This window comes from Corvus moneduloides, chromosome 5, assembly GCF_009650955.1.
Source record: "Corvus moneduloides isolate bCorMon1 chromosome 5, bCorMon1.pri, whole genome shotgun sequence".
Taxonomy (NCBI): Eukaryota; Metazoa; Chordata; class Aves; order Passeriformes; family Corvidae; genus Corvus; species Corvus moneduloides.
The window spans coordinates 35,542,747-35,567,349 of record NC_045480.1 but is presented as its reverse complement, the minus strand read 5'-3'; the positions used below and the strand labels follow the sequence as shown (position 1 = coordinate 35,567,349).

General features: G+C 36.4%; 1 long non-coding RNA gene across 1 annotated transcript; it reads left to right on the top strand.

The window, feature by feature from the left end:
* The first annotated feature begins 2,647 nt into the window (after positions 1-2,647).
* LOC116444612 lies at positions 2,648-12,862 on the top strand. The gene is made up of 2 exons (XR_004240405.1): positions 2,648-2,692; positions 4,630-12,862. It is a non-coding gene; the product is annotated as an uncharacterized LOC116444612 (long non-coding RNA).
* Positions 12,863-24,603: the final 11,741 nt, after the last annotated feature.

Genomic DNA, 24,603 nt, shown 5'->3' with positions numbered 1-24,603 from the left:
TCTGTGACAGCATTATCAGCACTAGAAAAGGTCTCATATGCACATATACTGACATAACTGAATTTTTGTGGGCTTTATTTCTGTCTTCTGTTTTGAAAATATTTCTCCATCCTTTCAATGACTTTCTCTGTAATACACAAGAAGTATTTTTATTCAAAAAACCCACAAAAGAACACCTGAGAAAAGCATTTGGAACTTTTGTTCCAAATATTGTCATATATGTAAGTTTTGTTCCAGCAAGAAATGTGGTGTCTGATTTTTAGTTAATATAAATATTTTTCAATGAGACACACACAGGCTGTCTCAGTTACATAGCACTCAGACGTACTAAGAAGATCACAACAGCTGCTTTATTCTTTAGGGTAGTCAGCTGAACCAAAAATTCTTGGAAAGAGATAGAAATGAGAAAGTCTCCTAAGGTGAAACCTAATGGCTACTGCTTTTCATGTTCTTCCTGCTGTGCAGTTGTGGTGCAGAAGACAGGCTTCATGACAGCCACAAGCCCCTGTACTCTGTAGCCCTGTGCTCAGGGTGCTCTCACAGCACAGTGACACAAACTTTGGGTTCCAGGCATCCAAAATAAATTTAAGATTTTAGTTTAAATTCTCTGCTGGTATAAAGTAATGCAGCATTACCAGAGTCAGTAAAGCTTTGCCTGTTTACACCAGTGGAGAAATTGTTCCCCTCTGTAGAGAGATCTTGGAGTTCAGCTATCATGGAAGACTGATTTCCTGTCAATAATAAATGTCCTCAGTATCCTACACAAGTCTTCAGTTTATTGCCTCTGGACATTTTTTAATAGCTGCAAGTCTCAAGATGGAAGCAGATTTTTATGCTTTATTTTGAAGGGTAAGGGTTGTTCAGAAAAGATACTTCCTGAGCTGCCCAGGGAAAACACTATTATAACACTAGCATGGTTCAACCTATCAGCCTAACTTGCGTAAGAAAAGAAACTTATTTCTTTATAACTTGTCTTTCATTTTCACATCCATTTGTTCAAAGACATCTGAAAGTCCCTGAGCACTGACCTGAATAAAATGAAGAAGGAGGCTAATAGAGTGTTCACCTACAGTATTGTTTCCTCTCTTGTTATTAGATGGATATGACCCTGTCTTTGATCTTCCTACAGATGGTACAGCCAAGGGTGCCTAGAATAAAGAGTGTCACACTCCTCCTAGGAGGAAAGAAAGAAAGAGGAGTAGAGCGGGAATATGCACAAGCAAGAAAATGGCCACTCTGGTAATTACAAGTGACAAAGATAAATGAGTAAGAATGTGTGAACATGTTCCTCAGTGGGTCCTTAAATAGGTAGAAAATGTAAAAATGCAGCATGGGAGTTGATGAAAGCAAGGTGAAATGATACTGAAATAAACCCAGGACTTTCTCTTTGATTCAGTAACCCTGTAAGGGAAGTGATTAAAGAAATATTTTTAGGGTTTTTCTCTCTCTTGGTGGTTCTTTATATATCTTAACACACTGCTTATTTTTCAAGGGTATAGCTCCTCATTTCTGACTGCTTGTCAAACACTGAGCTTATGTCTATTGTCAAATAACAGTGAAACGGCTGCTGTTTATAGAGACACATGACAAGGAGTAAGGTAACCAGCTCCGACGCGTAAGGAAGAGCTTCCCTGGGAAGGACAAGCTACTTATTTGACTAAATAAATACATTATCTTCTTTCATGTGTTTATCCCAGTGTCTTGTTGGTTCATTGCTCAGGTATTTAGGTTTTGGACTATGCAATCAAGAATTTGAATGAAGGAAGAACTATTGCCTCCTCTCCTTGACATTAGAGAGAAATGTTACTATGGCTCCTTTCCTTCCCCCCTCGCCCCACCCCCCCCCCCCCCCCCCAAAGATTTTTAAACTAAAATTACTGGTCAAATATGTACTAAAAAACATGCATTGCTGCTTTGGGTCATGGATGGCTTCATACTGTGTTGGTACTATGGACTCATCACATCTATTTCTGAGCATAGGTTTTTCTGAATCTGATTAGGAAAACCTCCAAAGGAAAAAAAAGTTATGCTTACAATTTTTGTGGATGTGATTCAAGAGACAATACAGAAAAGAAGGACTAATTTGCTCTTCTTGACACTTTCTATAGCTTCCACTATTTCTGTGTATAAGCATTGAAGTGGTACATCAGCACTTTAAGCTGACAGCCACAGGACACTCTATCTATCCCATGGCTCACACAGCCCTGGGTGCAGCAGTATTTCTATTCCCACATACTTGTGATGCCAGGCTGTAACTGACATCTGGAAGAAGAAGAAAGTGCTAAAGCTTTGTCTCCAGAATTTGTCTAAAATACATCATTAAGAATCAGAATCAAATACTGGATCCAGGTACTTTGCTTAGCTCTGCTACTGGCTTAGTTTGTGACTTTGGTTGCATCCCTTTATCTATATGGTTCAAGTATCCTTTACTGTCTCTGCTTCAAGAACAAAAGATTAATATTTCTACACACACCTACACATACATAGAAGCGTCGTGATGTTCAAAGGTTTTTTCGAGGTCTTCAGGTAAAAATCGCTTCCCACAAAATTCAGGAAAGCATTTCCACACATCTTCAGCTGAATATATTTAGGATGGCATTTGGTTTGGCATTATTTATAATTTACAGTGTTTCTTTATTGTTTTTAGGGTAAATACATCAAAATCATATGGACCCAAATAAGATCTCTGGTGGTGAGTGTGATTAAAAACTGAAATATGAGCCTATTCACTCATACCATCTGTTTTGTTAACCCTCCAGAAGGGAGAAACAGTTCTACTTAGTGATTAGAGTGTATGACAGATAATTTTATCTGCACATTTCCTGATTGATTAAAAAGTAGGGAAATATATAATCAAGTAGTTAGGAAGTATATTTGCTTCTAAAAATAAACTGTCAGAAATATCAGAATTATTTTGGAACAGCAGAAGTTTTTGAAACCTGAAATGTCTTGATTATCCCCTAGCATGTTGATTCTTCCACTTGGAGAACATAAAGGTATATCTTATAAATGTGCACCTCTCATAAGAGAATCTTAAAAGCCTCTCTTCCATATGGCAGGGACTAAGGGGGAAAATGTCAATGCTTCTTCTTTAAGCAACAAATAATTATGACACTAAATGAAACAAAGGTAACCTAGCAACAAGGTATTCATTTTCTCATCTAGCATTTTCTAAAGAATTCCTACTGAGGCCAGCCCATGAGCCTTGTGCTATTTATCTGCTTACTTGCATTTGAAGCATTCCAATTCTTTTTTAGTGGTGTCGTCTGTGAAAAGCCAACAAAATATGAACAGTGATTATCAACTTGAAGCGCAAAGGGAAGACCTTGAAATAGTGTTAACTCCAGTATTTCAGTGCTCTGTAGATACAGCTTTTCTAAAGCTGGATGAATCACTTGTAGCAAGTAAGCTTTTTCACTAAATGTAGTCCTCTACATGTTTATGAAGTGTCAGTAAACAGACTAACTTTGAAATTAATGTGCACATTTTAAAGTGTTTGATAAAGGCCTTATCCAAAGACTAAAGAATGGATGGAAACACTCCTACTGACTTCTCTTGACAGAGGCCAAATACAGTGTGCAAACATATTTTATTTGATGGATTGTTCACTAGCTGTTTACTGCAAGTATTGTTTAGGAATATAATTAATGCCATTCAATGTGGGTTTATAGCAAGTAAGTCTTGTCAAACCAGCCTTTTACAAATTTCCCTCAGAAAGGTAACTATATCTTTGAATTATTACTGAGGCATTTAGCATGTATGAATGAGGCATTAATGTATGAATATATAATTTTAATGTATTTAATAACTAAAAATCTGACAAAAAGATTAATGCTGTAAGATATCAATGAGAAATATGCGGTTAAATCAACCATAATTAACATGCTGATGAAAACATAACCCATAAATGGGAAATTGTTATTAAATGAGTTTTACTTAGGGAGTTGCTGCAAGCTTTTGGTATTGAATCCAAAGTTATTCAATACCTTTCTCAACAGTTTTATGTTAAATTATAGATAGATAGATAGAATTGGTAGAATTTATGCAGGACATGAAGCATGGTAGTGAGTTTAAAAGATGAGTATTTGTCTCTCCTAAAATGATGAGGCAGTTTAATAGACATTTGTAATCATAATGACAAAATTTTTGCATAAAGAAAAAAAACCCAACAAAACACAGAATGAGAACTAGATCTACAGAATGGGAAATAAGTTTACTGAAAACAACTGTGGGAGTCAGTGGTCAGTGGACATGTAAGTGAAGCCAAGTCGGGAAGGCACGGAGTTTGGCTGTGTGATCAGTGCTGCTGGAATCAAGCTGTATTGCTCCACACAGATCTGGGGCTCACTTGTAAAAGCGAAGAAGGTACAAAGCAGAGCCAGAAATATTATCTACATACTGCACAAAAATGACTTGCTCTGCAATACTTCAGAAGTGGCACTTGTTTGGAATGGCAGAAGTAAGATTGAAAGGTGGCCTGAATGAAGTGTGTTAGCAGCGCCATTGGATATTGGCTTATTTTCATTAGAGGTAAGTCATAAGAAGAACCAGTGACAGGAAACTGAAGGAATATAAATGCAAACAAGAATTTGGCCACCTTTTACAATATTTTACTTTTATTTTAAACAGTGCAAATTATGAGCCACTGGAACAAAGCCACCAAAGAAAACAATGAGTACACCAAAGTAAGTACTAGCCAAACCCATCTGTTGTCTGTGGCAGAAAGGTAAAAAAGTAAAAGATATGGTTTAATTAGGCAGTGGCTTCATTAACTTAACCCAGCTGGGATCTATATCAGCAACAAATCACACAGTGAAGCTCATGAGCCTACTTTGAGTTGTTTCTGCTTGTCAAAGCCTCTGTTTGTGCTTGATTGTCAAGGCAGTGCTGGTGCCAGACTGAACCTCTGCCAGAATGAAGAGGAAGCTGGAAGAAGGAGTGCTATTTTCTCTCTGCTCTGAGTAGTAAATCTCCCTGAATCTTGTTTCATAGGATACAGAAATAATTCCATGAAGTATAGGATAACCTTCATGGGAGATACTAGCAATAAGTTTGGTCAACTTGCCCCTGCCTGCAGTTAGTTGCCGAAGAGATAACATTACCATTTTTAGTGAAAAGCTGAGGCATTTTCACTCTCTGGTCTATATAAGTGAGATATAATGACTTGTCATATACTGGAGATCAGATTAGACCATCTGACGATTCCTTCTGGCCTCAGGTTTTATGAGTCCTTCACAATCCACTTTGTGTGCTGCCTCATTGGTCCTGTGAATCACATGTTACTGCTCCCGTTCCCTGGTTTTTATGACTGTGACCTTTATAAAGAGGAGTTCTTGAATAATTTAATGGAAAGGGGGAAAAGTGTGAAAGCAATCTAAAGAAAGGTAAATGAGCAAGAGATAAGAAAGCCTCAAAAATGTTAGGACATTTTAAACCTATTTACAGAGCATAATAGTCTGCCTGCATATAGAGACACCAGATTTTAAACATGTTTTCTTTCCTGAAGGAAAGGTATTGGTGGAATGGTGTCGAATCACTCATAATGCAGCATCTTTTAGGACATTTTTACTCTTGCTTTAATATTGTTGTTTCCTTAAATTCCAGGCCCACATACATGATTTCACACAGCTCCAGGAAATCTTAAATTATGTTTAGTAGTTAATACCTCTGACTAAACAGTGCCTTTTGGGCTTTTTCTGCTACATGAAATGATAGTGTGTTCTCAGAATGCTTCCTAGATATCCCTGGTTGTTCTGAAAATAATTTGCTACAGATCTTTAAATGGTATGACACTTTTCCCCAGGTACAATAAACAAACTCTGATGGTGTGTGTAGTGGTAAGAGTTTCTGTTCCATCTGTTTGCTGTTTCCAGGGAGTTTACCCCAAATGGGAATGTTACTGAAGAAATCCCTGTGCATGTCCATACACGTATATAACAACTGAGTTTTTATGTATTGCTTATGTTACTGTGCCAATGGAGAGGCCTCCTCTTGTGCTTCATGTGGCTATGGAAATGCCACCCATGAGATAGCCTTCAGCTTGACTGGTTTAATGCTTTTTAAAATTTCTTTCATTTTTTTTTTCTTCACCAAGCAATGTTAGCATTGGAAAAGCTCAGTTTTGTGATAGATACCTTTATTTTATTTTCTAGAGTTATCAGAGCGTTCTTTCATTTTTTTACTGCTCTGACTGGAACATTTTGAATCAATGCTATCACTGAGTAGCTACATTATCTGATGAGTTTTTAATTTTTTCTGAAAGTGGACATGACTAATTTCTATGGAGAAACCTTGTGTATCTTAATGAATCTCAAAATCAGTTTCTTTCCAAGATGAATATACTAATTACATTGTTTTACTTTCTACATTTTGGTCAATTACAGCCATAAAATTTTCTTTTGTGAATACAGTATCTCAAGGACTGTGAACAAAAATGAAGTGGCAGCTTCTCCAAGGAATTGTGTCATAGTGCAAATGCTTCTCTGGTAATAAGTCAAAAGTGATATAAACACTAATCTTCAGAAAAAAATAAGTTCTTAAGTCTGGTTTCAGTGACACACGAAAGTCTGTGTGCTTTGAAAGTCTGTGTTACTATATATTTTGATTTTTGCCTTTAAACAAAACAACAGATCAAGAATAATTTCTCCTCATCTGAATAAAAGAGTACATAAAAAAAAAATCCCTGATAGATACTCTTAGGCTTTCTGATCTATAGACAGCAAGGGTGATTAAATCTTTACAATATGTTGCGTTAGTTTTGGTTATAATATATCTTATCTTATACTATACCATAAGATGACATTTATTTATATAAAAAAGTGAATTTATGAGGAGGCTATAATTGTTTCCTTTTTATATATCTACAATGCAAAGCTATGAGATGTGTAAATACAGTTAAACATCTTAAATGCAAATGTATACCCTTGTAGCTATACTACAGAGGGGAATAGGCACACTTTTAATGTAGTTTGGCTTCACAGTAATGCAAATATCTTTATAAAAATATTTATAAGAAGCATGAACATGTTTTCGTATCACATGGGCTTTACATTAACTCAAGATTTAAGTTCAGCAAGATACACCACAACCATTGTGGCATCCAGTGTTAGCCGTGTTAGCAAACACTTAACTTTCAATGAAGGTAAAGTGGGTTAGATGCTGAATCAATATTTGTGCTTCTGCTGTTCTTGCAAACCTTCTGGTAATTATTTAATTTCTAAATACATGCAATGTCTGTCACACCAAGATTAGAAATCAAATGAAATAGAGGGCTGGTGAACCAACTGTGTTAAAAAACCCAAAAACTTTTAATGAGATTTTAAAAATGTAATGTGATTAAAATTCAATATGTAAAACTTGACCAAAATGACAGATTTTCTTAATCAATGTGAGACAGATAATTGGCCTTATCCAAGTTATTCTACTATATAACAAAGATTGTCCTCATCAAAAAATAAAAATCACAAAGAAATTCAGTTGAACATTCACCTTCTCCCCTGTTACATAGAAAATAAGAGGCTAGATAAGGAGCTTATAAAATGAAGAGTGAAAATGAGTAAGGGGTAACAAAAAGTTAAAAAAACCCCCGTGACCAACTAACAAATTTCTAATCATTTTTTATCATTTGGTAACAAAGTAATTAAGAACAAATTTCCTCGTACCACAGAGATGGAAGGTTTATTTTCAAATTAAGCTGTTATTCACTTTTTTAGAAAAGATGGTAAAATCAGGTCTGAGGTCTTCCTTTGAAGAGTAGAGAATACCTATAGGAAAATCATTGCATTAAGGAATAGATCTACCATTTTGGCAGTGTTCTCTAACACACTTATTAAGCATCCCGTCAAACTCCGTTCTGCTCATCTTTCCATCTGGTGACAAAATGATACCTTTCCCTCTTTCACTTCCACTTTAGCATTACAGTAAACTGCAGTGTGGCTTCAGACACTAGGATGTCAAACTGCAGTATATTAAGCTGGGCTGTGAATGAAGATGAATGCATGTCTCAGCAGAAGGGTCAGGCATAAGAGACAAATTAGAGATTGTTTTTCCTTTCCCTGGCAGCAGAATCTGCCCTCTGTTTTCACAAGGGACCTTAGAAATGGAATTTAGTCACAGAAAAAACTAGAGAAATATGGTAAATCAAGCCCATGGAGTACCATCTCACTTTTCCTCACACTGAGGGTCACTTGTACAGGGTAACTTTAATGAACTCAGTCAGGAAGGCACATTCTGGTCTTTAACATATATGAATGCTTACTGTAGACATAGGAATCCATATGTGGCATGCACTGGACATGTTATGAGGGAGATCAGAATAACAGACAAATGGAACTCTTGTGAGTTTATAACTCAGTATGCTTGAAAAAATTGCTATGACAGAATAATCTGTACCCTCAGTGGGTGGGGGAGGTGGGGATGGGAAAATTGAGTAAAGATTTTCCTAATTAGGAATCACCTTTTTTCACAAAACAATTTAGAAACTTCAGAGTAGATTTTGACACCTATCCTCTTATTTTGCAGTAAGATGGTGAATACAGAAGACAGTAATTATGTATGTAGATTTATTTCTGCTTAAAAAGCATAGGGTTTGTCACTAATGCACCATTGTTACAGAGAACTTTGTACATGTTTTGAACTGCTTTTGTTATGGAAAAAAACTTAATGTAAGTTTAATGTTACATTGAAAAAAGGAAATAAAAAGGGATACAAGAAGAGAATTTTGCCTTGCTTTTGTTATGATAAGAAGTAATTTACATTTGGCTTAAGTCACAAAATTTTACTTTACTCAATTTAAAGAGTGATTGAAGAACAGGCATCTTTGTAAATGATCCCTGAGGTTCCCTCATCTGATGCTGTTTCATCCCTTGGAAGGCTTTGAGAGTGTTTCCAATTGTGATTTGAAGTTGTGCCATCTATTTTACATAACAAGTTTTTTTTTCTCATTCAGTACTAGTGTTGATGTTTAGGTTTTAGAATCAATTCAGAGCAAATATTTAGGAGAACTTGAGAGACAGGATATAAGTGCCTGACAACAAATATTCAAGTAGTTTTAGTGATCTATGTGATCTATGATCTAGTGATCTATTTCATTCCCCTAATCTATGTGTATTTCTTTCCCTTAGACAGTTCTGCCTTACAAATGCATTTCTATGACCTAATCAATTTTTAAACCTATGTTTAATATTTTAAAAGATGTGTGAATGTTTTTACTGTCTTCCTTAAAAGCAGGTCTGCAGATAACAGTTACTACCAAAAGTAAAATGATATCTCTCAATATATTAAGTAAACTAATCACACTTGACTGAGATTCAGAATTATTTTCTCTCTTTTCATTTTGTCCATTTCAGTATGCATTCTAATCTTGTGATTTAGTGTAGCAATTTAATAATTTTCCTTTATCTAGTTACAAATATGAAATGTGCACTGCACTGATGATGATGATGATGATGAATTGTTCAGATTTCTGTATTATCTTAATTGCTTATGAATTGAATCTGTATATTTGAAGTGGGAAGATAGGTTGTTTTAGCCAAGTGAACAAGTTCTTGTTTTTGGTGTACCCTGACAGCACCAGGAGGGTAAAAGAGAACAGTATTTCTGTCACAGAAAAGTATTCATGCTGATCAGTATAACTTCTGTGTGTTGTCCTGCATTTCTGCATTTCCCCATTGTTTTTTTGGTTAAGTTATAACAAACGGGCTTTAGAATATGTTGTACATGGAAAGAAAAGAAAATTATTTCATGGATGCATTAGAAGTACATTGTTACATGATATTCTAGTTTTGAATAAATATTTATACATTAAAATGGTATTACACTTGGTATTTCATTGGCTGTTGGCCAGATATAAAACCACCACATTTTGGCATTTGGCCTTTATTAAAAAAGATTCTGGTTGGATAAAATCTCTATGTTTTGAGGTACATAGACTTTGATAGCTAAGTGCCAATGAGATAGAAATATTTAGTATGGTTTGAATATTATTTTGTGTGTCATAACCCAAACTTCTACTTTTTTTATGCTACTGAGCAGTGGATTGTTTTGTGAAAATATTAGTGAACATAAAATGGTAGTGAGTTTAGAGAACAAGCTAATGAATTATTTATAGTACCAAGATATAGGTGGGGTTTTTTGGTTGTTTTGGGATGGTTTTGTTTGGGTTTTTTTTAAGTTGAACAATTGAGAAGACAATGAAATGTGGTTTTAATTCACAGGTTAAGTGAGCTGGAAAGTTTTCTGGTTTGCTTGGAAATGTACCTATTGGTGGTGACCAGGCAGAATATTGGGTAGAGAGGAGAGTCCCTTAGCCAGAGCCTGTAACAGGCTTACAAATTTCTGTACACAGACAGGCCACCAAGCACAGGCAGAGACCTGCATCTTATTCATACGGCTCATAAACATATACAGTAGAGATGGCAAGCATGAGCTAGCATGAATAGCTAGAAAAAAGACTTAAAGTTTTAGTGGAGATTGAGAAGTTATCAAGGTCAACACATGCATGGTTAGATCCTCAAACTGTGTAGGGACTATGCTGGAATAATATGCAGATATAAGAAGACAACCCAGTCTATGCAGAGTGAAACTGAAACAGAAATTGGGAAAGACAAAAAAAAAGGATTTCAAAGTAACTGGTTTTCATTTAAAACAGAACAAAACAAGAAATGGGTGGTATTGTGATAGAAAATTGGTTTGATAATTTAGAGTCTAAACCTAGAATATGTCTCATTGGTTATGAACAGAAGAAGAGATTTAAGACATGGACTGAATTAAATATCATGAAGTAACAAAATAAAAACCATCTATTATTTTTTCAGCAGTGGTGTTCCTGTTCACCGTGTAGTTTAGACAATGAAATTTAGAGTGGTGGGGTCTAAGTATTTTTTTTTTCCTTTTTCTTTCCCCTTCCCTTTCCCCTCATGTGATTGTCCTTTTGGTTATTATACACTCTTGACATAAGGGCTATCTCCTGGGCAATTCCATTTTCTACTTGTGATGACAGAATGGACAAGATATGCTTGGAAGAACTGGGCTCCACAGAAGAAAAATATGCAGCTAATTATAATAATATTGCAAAACAAATCAATAATTATAATTTTCACAGCATATAAGATCAACCAGGACAAGGAATATAGTCAGCTAGTTAACGTCCTCTTCAGTTCGTATCATTCCACTACAGTGGGACTCTGGATTGGCATCGCACACCTGCGATCACCTTGAATAGCCACTGGATGTCACTGACGATCCACACAAAATCAGCTTAACCCTTTAAGCATTATCTTGCAATGCATGGAAGAGTCAGCAAAAAGGTCACTTACTTCCATGACCTTGGGATGTGAATTGTCTATCACCAACATCTGCAATGACAGATAAATAAGAAACTCTCAAAAGAAATAGAGATGTGATCAACTGCAAGGCACACCATGAGTTAAGATACTTCAAAGAACTATTTGAATGTGAGATGATGGCTACTTATGACTCTCTTAAAAATGTGCAATCAAGCCTTCCTCTGTGTTCCAGTACATAACCACCCAGGTGGGAGGACATCTCTTTTAGTACTGAACTGTGTTCTTTTCACAGTCCATGCAAGATGACTGGAAATTTGGTTTTCTTATTTAAATGTTTCAACAACTCTGGAATCTTTCTGGAAGAACTGCAGGAATTCCTTCCCTTATCTGGGAATTCTAAATTGCCTTACCTGTTTGGTGAGAAATAAATAATTTTCCAGCATGTTCCTGATCTCTGAAAGATAAAATTCCCAATAGCAATCCATAGGAGAGAAGTAGATAGTTACCTGCCATAGCAAGAAAAGTAGAGGAATGAGAACAACGTCAAACACAAAGCATTTATATTCACCAACATGTTTTTCTTATAATTGGCAAATTCGTGATAATGATGAACCGGTTCTTTCTGTACTTTACTATTGAGTATATTAAGTGAAGAGCAGTGAGAAGTGTACTTGTCTGTTAGAGAAACGAGGTTCAAAAGCAGATTTTTCAATGTTTTGGTGCCATTGCATTCTATCTGGATTTAAATGGCTTTTTGTTTTTTATCCTCATGACAGAAGATTTATTTTTCTTCAAGCAGAAGCTATCATCTTGAGAAATCTATGTATCAATTAACTAGCTTTTTTCCTCTAACATTTCAGCTTAATGCTTTTCTTGCTGCTTGGCACCAATGTATCCTTTTGTTTGAGGATGGTATAGAGATAGTGATCAGAGCTTTTAAAGACTCATTTACAGGTAGGATAAGACACAGCACAATGAGCTCTTTTCACTGATACACTTTTAGATAGCTCATTAGCTGTATACTGTGAAGCCAGTTGAATCTTTAAAGAAAACTGTATTATATTCTCCAGTTAAAAGTCTGTTTCGTTGCCCTGTTGAAACTGAAAAATTATGTAAAATGTTGCAAGATGATAGTAATTGTCTCTGGAAGCAAATCAGAAGCAAACAGATAATGATCTAGGAATCGGAATCTTGTCTGGGAGGTGAATAAAAATTATTTTGTTTTAAATCTTCCTTTTTTCATACTGTGTTTCTCAATCGGCTTCATCATCCTATCTCTGACTTTAGACAACACCTATGGAATAAGAAAAGCCAGCTTCCAACCTTGTTCCAGTATAGAGTGTAACAAGGAGCCCATGAGGCATGTTTCCTTCCACAATGAAGAATAAGTATTCTGGCCTCCATGGAGAAAACTTATTCTTCAAAATATATGATTCCACAATATTAACATTGTTTAAATAATAGAACAAATTGCTGCTACTGATTATAAAATTAGCTTGCCTTAACAAAAAAAAAAAAAAAAAAAAAAAAGTCATGATTCTTTCCAGCAGGTGCTCTCCCTGCAATGCATTCTGCCAGATAACTACACACAATATAACAAGAAGTGAAACCTCCATTTACCTTGAGATGAATAATTGAATTATTTGTTCATGAGTGTAATAGCGTAGATTCATCTGTTTTGAGAGGATTTCTTTTGTCAGGTCTTGTATCTATTGCTGTAAAACCTGATGCAGTATGAGTGGGACTTGACAATGATGGGAGATACTCTTGCTTCAACAAGTCTCCTGCATTTGAGTTAGTTGCCTCAGCTGGCTTATTTTTTTCTTCAGAGGAGAAAGAAGGGCACTGCTGGAGGAGATTCAGAGATTCATATTACCATGTCCCTCTACAAATAACTGCAGCACAGTAAGAGTGTTAAAAGAGTAAGTGGGGTACTCCTGGTGTTCACATTGTAAGTTTAACATTGGGTTTTGTTTTGGTGAGGTTTCACTTCACACCTGCTCTAGCTTTTGGTCCTGCTGACTGAGTGTCCATTAATAACTGAAACATGCAAAGTTTATTGTCTTTGGTTCTTCCCATAGCTTGACTTCCTTTAACAGGAATTGAGTTCATGTGCTCAGAGGCAGCTCCATGAAGGCTACACGCTTGATGATGTGCTCACAAACTGAACTAAAAAGTTAATGGGGACCCACTGTAAGGGTACAATAAACCTTTAAATAGATTGTCTGGTTAGTGTAGTGAATGTATATGCCTTATTATCTCTATTTTAAATTATCAAAGATAAATATTGATGCACATATTTAGAATACAATAAAAAGATATGTTCTGTTATATATGCTTTCTTTTGTATTTGTTTTGTTTGCTTGTTTGTTTGTTTGATTGTTTTTCAAATTCAGCAGCTAGATCCACAGGTAAAGCTGTTAGGTTCTCATTTACATCCTGACACTGACTCATTTAATGATGACAGGTAGGAAATTTAGAAGAGCAGACAGTGGATATGAGAATTTTGTTTTGTCTTCTGGGAAGCACGCCAAGAAGGCAAATCCTTTTCCCCTGTAACCTGGTTTCTAGGCTTTGATGTTGCAAGATACAGTCAAACCCGTGACATTACATTGAAAAGTAAATAGGATTTTGAAAAACTGTAAAAGAGATTCCTGTACATGCTTTAAGAAAACAAAATCAAGAAAAAACCCACTTTGGCTTCTGAAAGGAAACAGAAATTTTTCATATTTTTTTCCTAGGGAAAATATTTGTAGATTAACTGTCAATGTGTGTGTTTCAAGAGATTACTATACATGTATGAAAAAGAACATGAATATAGAGAATGAAACTACAGAAATAAAATGAGCACTTACAAACTGTGGTGACAGGTTTACTAAACTGAGACCAGAGAAAGAAAAATGAAATAAAAACATCTGTGCAATTGGTGATTCTTTTCGGAGGCTGTTTAGTACAGAATGGACAATATACAAAACCAGAAAATGTAAATGCATCAGGAAGTATAATTTGGACCTTTGCTTCTCAGAGAGGCCTTTATGCAGACAGTCACTTGTTCTGTGCTCATACACCACTAGCCTGTTTCAAGCTACCAGAGAATATTCATGTATTCTTCCACACTGAATCAAAATTATTTGAAAGTGTCTCCTTCATACCAGGATAGCCTATGCAGTGGTGAGGTGAGGTGAGGTGAGGTCTGAGTCTTCTCAGACAGTGGAAGAGTCTGAATTTATTAGTCCCTGACTTCACACACTAGCCACTGAGCTATCGTATGTCAGGAAAGGATGCTGCACTGCCACCACCTTGTTAGAAGAAAGAATCGCTTTTTCTAGGTTTTGCTGTTAGCCTCCATGAGAAGATGAAAGGCTGTCTAACAAGTGCCTGTAATAAAGGAAGGAAGCCCCAGAGATGAGCCAGGTTTAAGATGTGCCCTTTCATTGAAGTTCCCTTCTTTTTAGCTTAGATGTCTCTGCACACCTGTGCCAGTGGTTGTAGACATAATTTTGAGGGACCTAGCTCCCTCACTGCAATGTTTGGGGAACAGAGTTCCCTAAACCAGTGTAGTGAGCTCTATTACTGGTGGTCAGCTATCTTACCTGCTCTGCAGGTACACTCTATTACATTAAATATAGAAAATAAGCTCTAAACTATAGTTTATTTGGAAAACATAATGCATTTTTCCATCAGTTGAGCTTTTTGATTATATTCCTGCTTGTTGCTTGTTGTTCAAAGTGCAGCTTTTTATAGAATACTTAATTTTGCATGGTGTTTGAATCTAACAATTAAGAGGCAAGAGATCAGAATTTTAAAAGTTATCTACTGTGATTTTAGTAGTATAATTTCTAGTGACTTCACCTGTTGAAGAATTAGCAGAACACTGAGACCCTTTCAAAATCTCACCCTGAGGATGAGGCAATACTCTGCAGTCTTTAATACTGAAGAGAGGATTGTGTTGGATTGTGTTGGATTGTCCAGCATCAGAAATGTGAACCAGCTCAGAAGTGAACCTAGAATTGTTTTGACAGATTACTCGAAGGACGTGAAACACAGTGTTTGCCATTTTTATGCCTTTATGTCAGGTTTATTGCTGCTGTGGGAAGGCAGAAGTCTTGTGATCCAGCAAAAGGCCTGCCAGTAAGTACCCAAGTGTTTTGAACCGCTATGAGATGACAAAATGAGTTTATACTTACAGAGCTGACAGAGAGAGGAAGAAGCAGTTTCTGTCATGTGACTGCAGCATTTTTTATCTAGTATTAGCTACCTGAGAGATGAATTGGCTACATCATTCAATTGCTGAGTCTCTCAGGCTCTGCCGACATGATGTTTGCGAGGCAGATACAGGCTTTTACTGTGTGAGTTCTGTGTGGATCAAATGGGTGCCAGCTGTAACCTTGCAATTGTACAGATTCTGCTGGCCTGGTGTTGGTTGTGAACTATCAGATCCTGTTAGGAATTTATGTTGGTTTAGGCTCAGGCCCATGTGAACAGGCTGCACATTGTCTGGCCAGATTGTAATATTGCAGAGTGAGCTTATATTTGGTTGGAGGGAAAAAAAAGGGGCAAGCTTGCATGTCATGTAAAATGGTGCCCAGACACACATTTAGACAAAATCCAAAATGTACTCAAAAATATCTTTTTGTGACTCATCTGTATGAGAGAAGGGTAAAACCCCAGAGCCCCAGATCTCTGTCCTGTGTAAGTTTTGAGCATTGTCATCTGCTTGCAGTAGTGATAATATATATATATATATGAGCCAAAGCCTACTCGGGTGATGAAAAACTACTTTATCTATCTATTCGCACATGACATTTTGCACTTGCGCACAAAGGAAAACAGGACTGAGTTCTCTTTGAAAGAGTAACTCTTTGTGGTTGCAAACCAGGGCTAAAATGAGTGCTAAAGTGAGTGTAAATCAATAGCCCTAGTATGTTAACTTATGAATGCAACAAAGGTGGTTTTCCTTGGTTCACAGTCAGAACCCCAGGTATCTCTGTTGCAGGCTACTGTATTCCCTGCTTATTCTGACTCTGTTCACAGGTCTACTATGTGTACCCCTGACAGAGATCAACCTCCTAGTGACAGTGGTTCCCTTCTGCACAGTCCAAAGGCAAGTGCTTTATAGATGGGAAGCTAAGACTGGAATATTGAAAACAATGGTAGAATCAGAATTTCTCCTTCAAACAATGCTTACTGGTTTGTTTAATCTGGAGGTTTTGAAGGTGTTTGAGGATGTTGGACTATCCTGGGCTTACTGAAAGTCATGTCTTAGGGAGTCTTTGGAAGTCCTAGCTGTAGCATATATGTCACTCTGTATTTTAGTACAATAAAACTGTGCATGTAACAAGAAAGTAAGGTACTTTAAGTTTCTCCTTCTCCTGTTTTATTACTTACATCCAGTTACTGTCTCCCTTTCTCGAATTTAGAACAATGATTTCCAGTAAATCTTTTTAGTAAATACATAATTTCCCTGCTCAAAAATAATCTTGCCAGGGAAGGATACACAGATCTGAGAAAAGCATATCTCTACTGCTAGATTTCTTTCATCAGGTATTGCCAGTTATAAACTGAAGTAAAACCTACTGCTAGCTGGCATGTTATGCTAAGCCTTACACTTTTCTTAAATGGTAACTAATACAAGGCTCTGAACCCATGTGCACTCTCATTAACTTTAGTGTGAGGCTCTTCAGTTTAGAAAATTGACATGTAGAACCCATTGACTGTATGAATGGGGTCTGCTGAGTGCTCTGTTGTCCCCTGAAAGAGCAAGCAAGCGTAGATTTGCTAGGGTGTGATTCCTAATTTATCCATATCATTAAACTCGTTAGGCTGAGCTCTGTGAATATCTTCCATGTCTCTTCACGTATTTTTAACTGCACCTAATGTAACTATCTTGATCATAATTAAGGTTTCTGAAATTCTAAAAGGAATAATGAAGAATGAGTAAGATCTCTGTTTATCAGTCATAACATACCTTCTTTTTCAAAACAAGTTTGTTGCAATCATGGAAAGCAGCACCTTAGAGGTGAAGTCATTCCCTGCCATCCAGTAGATCTCTCTCCATATTCTTTTATCTCACCTCAAGCTATTTTTTCATCTTTAACAGCTTAGAGAGCAAGTGTATTTCAGCATAGGGGTTTTTGGTGTTACTCTATGGAAGTTTTCTGCATCCTTCTGTGTGGTACACAGGTGCAAGGATCTCTTGATGACGACATGCAGGTGAAAAACCAACAGCATTACAGAATACATTTAAATGTCATAACAGCACAGTGGGGGAGTGTTCACAAGCCCAGGCATTTTTGGATGTAGTTATAGACACCATATGATCAAACTTAAGGAAATACTACAGAGAAATCCTCTGAAGTCTCTCATAGTGAGGGAATGTAACTACAGGAAGTCTTAAGCTTGGGACACTTGTTCCTCAAGATTTGAGGTCCTTCTTTTCCTAAATGAAAGTTTATAATAGTTTTGACAAGATTTAGACAAATTTTCAAGAATATTTGAATTCTAGTATTTTTAAAATAAAATATTCTGGGGGCAATTCCATAAAATATTAGTGAAGAAAAAGGAGGTGAAATATTGCGGATGACACAAAATTATTTTGTCCTACATTTATTTTTCTTGTTAGGCAAATAAAAATGCCTTCATTTTTTTCTGAACAATTTTAATTTTTCTTTATAGAAATAATGTGCTTATATGACCAGGAAAATAAAAATTAGTTATTCTCAGAATTATAATCTTAGTACTTCCATTTAATTTGAGGCAATTGCTATTACCGAGATCATTTTCACAGCATGGGTAATCTACTTACTATGCCTTTATCATTAATAAGCACAGATGGACAATAAACTGGTCCATAATGTGTCCCCATCCATCACAGCTTTGAACTGAAATGGCTTCAGACTAGGCAGGCTAATCTGGCCTACCTGAGCAGCTCATTGCATAAGCAAGAACTGGAAGAACTCCATCTGATCTTGCTTTTTGTGCTTTCTGTAATCGTAAGTGGTGAATTGTTAATCCATATTGTATGTCAGTGGTAAAACAGATTTGGGAAGTTTTACAGTTTTACAGCCCTGAGCAATGCTGAATCTTTCAAGCTGTGCAGTTGCCAGGAAGACTGCAAGCATCACCATATCTCTAATAAGAAGAGAATATTACCTTGGAAATACAATGGGAAATTTCACTAATCTTTGTCTGACTTTCTCAAGCAAAATTTTTATTTCTTGTCAGGTACAATTTCAGGTGATCTTGTCTGTAGACAGATAGTGCTGGCATACTTCTCTAACTATATAAATAATTCCAATAATTATAAAAGGTTGACTAACTAGATAGCTCTTAAACATTCTACTGGCTTAACCTGGATATGCTATTCTAAATCTTCTGCTAACTTTTATATAAGTTTCTTTTTTACCTGATAACTCTTGCACCTAATATTTGTACCTTTTTATACCTCCTATTCTCCTTTTGTAGTATTCTTCTAACAGTTACAATTGTAGAAATTACCCATTTTTTATGAGTTTTGTTTCTTGAAAACTCTTGCTCTCTTATTTCACAATTTCTTCACTACTACTCTTGATTTTTATCAAGACAAAGTAACTTGGCTTCTCTTGTCTCTCTTATATTTATAAAATATTACAGGTAAAATATTCTGAAGAGAAATCTTAGGTATATGATGAGTTAAAAATAAATAATTTCAATTCAGAACTCAGGGAAAGTGAAGGAAAGTTGCCAAGCTGACTGCCCTTCAGACTCTAGCCCTGTCTATTTACAGGATAAAAACAGTAATGGAGAATTCCCCCCTCTAATTCCTTGAAAATAGTCTTTTATCCTACTCTCAGGTAACTTTCCCCACATTTATTAATCTCAGGTAGGGTTTGTAACAGAGCTGTTGTTGCTGGTGGTGTTATTTAATGTGGAAACTTGTGTATCAGCAACTTGACTGAGACCACCAACTTCTTGGCATAATACCCCTATACTTTTATTAATTTGTTGCATTATGCTTTCCTCAAGAGTTAATCGTTTAATGTGCAGGTCTTGTATTGGTTTCAACTCCATGAATATTGTGCTGCAAATAACAGGTCGGAATTATTATGGCAAAATATCACAGGCTGGGTAAAACTCTAAGATAGGAAATACTATAATGGAGCAGCATTTCACTGCTGAAACAAAAACTCTCTGCATTTGTCACACTCAGTAAAGGGGTTGGTATCCACACTTATCTTAAATTTTCAGGAATATACCCACATCTTTTGTAATCACAACAGAATAATAATGTAATAAATCAGTTTTATGAGTCCTGTCTCTATTAAATCATGTGAATAGTAATTAAATTGTGCAATGAAGGAGACACTGAATTCAATTTTAACAAAAATCATCTTCTTGTCCTCTTTTGGGAAAAAGATTAAGTTTGGAGGTGGGAAGTAAATGGAGTGAGATAAAAAAGAAGGGTGTTCCTCACACAGTTTTTGACTGTGTTTTTCACTATTTGGCATAGAAGGGTATTTACAGTGCTGAAAGGACAATATGCATAGGTAAATGAAAAGCAGGGTTTATAATCTAGAACCTGAAAAAAATAGAAATCTAAGCTTTGGTAATTGTCTGTAGGGTAGTAACAGCCATGACAGGTGCTTATCACAGATATCCATCTGGGTCAACACTAGCTGAGCTGCTGACTTTTAAAAAAAGGCACTTGCATTCCATTCAGCTTCTCTCTCCATCCTTATTAAATACATTCCTTCCATCTTAGCCCCAAGCCTCCTAGAGAGGCGTGCAAGTCACATAAAACCACTGCCAAAGAGGCACTAATTGGCGCCCCAACTGGCACGGTCAGAAGACAGGCTAAAAGATACTAAAATACTTTCCAGGTCAGTTCAAAAGCATTTTGGGGCAAATGTGGAAAGCTCAAAAAACTCCTGCCTGTGTTTACATCTTTTCCAACACAGCCAGACCAATGCTTTTAATAAGTGCCAATTATTGCCTTCTAAATAATAGTTTTAACAAAGAATACCAATTTTCTTTACTGTTTGAGCTGCAGTTCTCACTGGAATTAGATTCCTTTGCGCATATTTACATGTATATGTCTATCTGCTCCTCTGTCTTGTGTTCAGGTCAAGTAGACCTTTATATCACTAGAAATAAGTTTAACTCTAAAATTAGTGTTTGTCAGCAAATCTAGCCTATGTGGGCACTCATCCAGCTACTTGTGAAAGTTTGAAGAGTTGAAATCTTAATTCTTCAGAGCTGGCATTTCAGTTCCAAGAACAACTATTTTTCTACAAAAAGATATTTTGAATAACCACTGCCTATGTGCTTTAGTTTCACTTGATGGGCATATGTTCTTTATTATTGTATTGCCACTTCTTCACCTATACCTACATGATTAGTTCATTTCAGCAGAAGGACGCTGAGCAGAAGTTTGACCTGTTATTCAGCTGGAAGTAGGGATTTCCTTTAGTCTGGGGACAAAAAACAATAGTTCTCTTGACCTCTTACCAGAGATCTATATGTCAGTTGCATTTGCTTCTGAAATGAGTTTTACTCATTTTTCAGACTGACTTTTGACATCCACTGTGGTCTGTGTAAACAACAGAGAATAACTGTTTACACAGAAAATTTCAATACCTCGTCCTTCTGATCCAGTTTCATTAAAATGACTTCAAAAAAGCCAAAAGTCTCAAGTGTTATTTTACTGTAGCTCTATAACAAAAACTATTTATTCCTGGTTGGTTTTGCATCTCCATGTGTGTGTGGTTCTTTAACCCCTCACCATGGTTTTGGGATTTTTTCAGTATTAGAATTTTTTTGACACCAAATGATCCTGCTGAATCAGTGCATTGATTCTAGCTGAAACTGAATTTATTTTCCCCATAGCAACCATCACAGTGTTATGCTTTGCTAGGAAAGTATTGAAAACACACCATTGTTTTAGGTACCTGTAGTGGGTTCGGTTTGAGAAACCAGGCGGAAACACCAATTAAGTGCAGGGGTTTAGTTGGCATCCATCAATTACTCATTTTCCTCTGTGAGATAAGAATTAGGAGAAAAGCAAAGCAGGCTCAAAACTTTAAAGAATATAAAGAAAACTTTAGTAACAAAACTAAGAGAGTACCACTGAGCAGCGCTGGCACAGCATCACTGCTGTCTCACCAACTCTCCTCCCCCATCAGCAGCTAAGAATTGGCAAGATCTTGAGAGGCGACATTACCTGGACAGCTGACCCAATCTGACCAAAAGGATATTCCATACCATATGACATCTGGTCAGCAATAAAAACTTAGAAAGAAGGAGGGTGTTGTGGGTTCTGGCCCAGATCAGTGGGAGGGATGTGGCCAAGATATTATGATACCACATTACATCATTGCCAGGGATGGGGAAAAGGGACTCTTTCAGGAAATCTTTCAGGACTCTTTCAGGACATCTTTCAGTGAAACAAAGTGTGATGGGGTGAGGAAACCATCCATTGTTCATTGTCTTGGAGTCTCCTGTGAGCATTTTTGCATGTGAATAATTTTCTCTTTTTTTGCATTCTTTTACTAGTGCTTGGGATCCCGAATTTCTTAGATATTTTCACCAGCATACTGAAATTGAATTGAACTGTATAGAAGCTTATCCAAAAATTTGTTGTAACAGACACAAGCTCTAAGGCTGTCTTTCATTGCAGGCAGGAACTTGCTGGGAATGCATACACAACTCTCTCTTTTTGAAGTGTCTGATTGTGAAGCTGCCTAGCTTGAGTTACGAATGCTAAAGTAGCTGAGTGTTCATATGCTAAAAGACCCGTGTAAAGCACTGTTTGGATGAATTTCTGCAGACCCTACAACACTGGCATTTATGAAGGGGGCATGCAGAACTACATTTGAGACCAATATCAGAATATTCTTTCTTCTAATATGGAGGTTCCAAATGAAAGGGTTGTTACCTCAGCTAGCTCACATTAGAAGATAAAACTAATGCAAGCTCAGCTGCAGAGATGAAACTCCCAACTGGTAGTGAGTCTTGAGCTCAGGATGTGAAATTAAGGGAATATTGCATTAGTAAAGACACAAAAAACTTCATGCTGCAACAGAAAAGAAAGCCTGATTTTACTTTGATTGCTACAAAATATTTGTACATCACTATAGAACCGGATCTGAAGCGACAACTTTATCTCGGTATCTTCCTCTGGGTTTTTTTTTAACAGGACTGGAGTGGGGAGAGTGCACTGATGACACTGTAGCATTTTAAATGGAATAGTATGATTTGCGTGATTGTGGAGGTTTTGTTATAGCTTAGGCAGAATTAGTTTAGACTAGAATTGGATAATTCCACTTTTTTCCTATTAAAATCCACTGAAGAAAAGCCACTTTAATAGGTATTTTGCTGAGACAGGCAATTTATTGTTTGTCACTTGAAACTTTTGTACGGGTGTTCTTAAGGAAGCTGTGTTTTTCAGAAATATTGCTATGCAACATGTGTTCCAAAAGTACTTTGATCACCTCTAAGATAACAGCCAAAAAAGAATGGGACAAAAAGTTAGCAAGTCCTCTAAAGTGAAGAGTAGTGATAGTCATTGGTTTCTACCAAGAACTCTGTAGTAATATAATTTTTCAAGGCCTTATGTCAGTGTCTACCGTGAAACTTCAACTGTTGTAAAGTAGACTCTATTAACTCATAAAGGTTCTATAAATAAATCTATTATCTAGAAGTACAGAATGGATAAAAATTTTATCTCTTCAGTATGGCTTCCTCTGTTATTGATAAAATTGTGAGCCTTTTGGATACAACTTAAACCTGAAATGACTTTCCTGGAAAAGCAAAAAAAAGAAAGATGAATTTTCACCATTTTAAATCATTGTTAATTTATTTTTGTTGGAAATCTTTTTTGATGTCTTTTTGTTTTACAAATGGCAAGCACTTGTAAGATGTTTCAGCAGAAAGAGGCGATTGGAGGTTTAAGTTTTTAGATTATTGTTTTGAGTTCTACTTAAGGGTTTCTTTCCAGCAGAAGAGAAAAAAAGGCTTATTCTTGCCATAATGAAAGCAGTAGAGCTATTCAAATTTTCTCTCTTCAGTACGCTTGTCATCAGTGCAGTGTTAAGGATCCATTTTCATTCCAATAGGGGCAAGGAATGAGAATTAATCTTCTTTTCTCCCAGTACAGGGTAAACCTCTGTCTCCTCTGGTTCCAGATTTCCAGCTTTTCACATAAAATGTATGACCAAGGGAGAAAGAGAACAGAATGGATTGTTAACCATGATAATTATGGGACTTATTCATTTCTGATTACTTCTGTTCTGTCTCTCATTTATCCCAAATGTTGGGCACAGTTTTCCTCATCACTTGTCTTTCAGGAGTTGGTGTAAAGTATGTTTCAATTTCTGCTTTGTTGTATGGGCTACCCTGCTGCTCCTTTTTGGTTTAGCACTTACTTTGAACATGCCAATTTCCACCTCCTGTTCAGGGTGAGTGACAAAAGAGAAGTGCTTTATTTACTCAACACCTTTGTTATTCTCCTGCTTCAAACCTTCTAATTCCTCATTCATTGAAAAGAAACAATGCATTTGACAAGTTGCACAATACAAATAAGAAATAGTGAATGATGAATGGCAAATAGAGGTAGCACTTAATTGTCATTTACCTTAAGGCCTCTTTTCACCACTCTGGCATTACAAAAGGATCTCAAAGTCACAGAAAGCACCTATTTTGAGGTTCCTTTCAGGTGACAGATGGGTGTAAGGGAATTCATTATAAATAAGTGTAAGCAAACAAATAACCTCAGAAGAAAAATAATTCAATCCATTTACAAATACGTATGAATAATATCTGAGAAACTTGAGCTCACTTTTGGAAAACAGATTAAACAATTGTGTTATATGTCACATTTGTCACGAGTGATTCCTCCCACACAAAATGATCTAATTTATGAAAAAGTTTGAAGGTAAAAATGACGAGACTTATTGTGAAGTGAATGAGCTGCATATCATTTGGAGACAGCACTTTTATAATTACTATAGACACTGATATCTGTGAAGTGGTTTGATGGGAACTGTATACATAGAAAAAGACACAATCTAGTACATTCTTTATACTGGTTCTGAGGTCAAAGCCTGTAATGGGCCAAGTTTCTGTTTAGTCAGAGACAGTGCAGGGGCAGGCCTAAGGAAATTATTAGGGATGCTGTATAGATCTGGGGTTCAGTAACTGAGTTGGTTGCTTCCTTAATCTGGGAACAGTGCGAATGAATCCCAAGAAGGACCTTTCAGCTGAAGACTGCCATAGCATGGCAGACTGTAGTCTCAACCTCCCATATTTGAAAAGGCAAAATCACTGTCAACTGTGCTGCTTC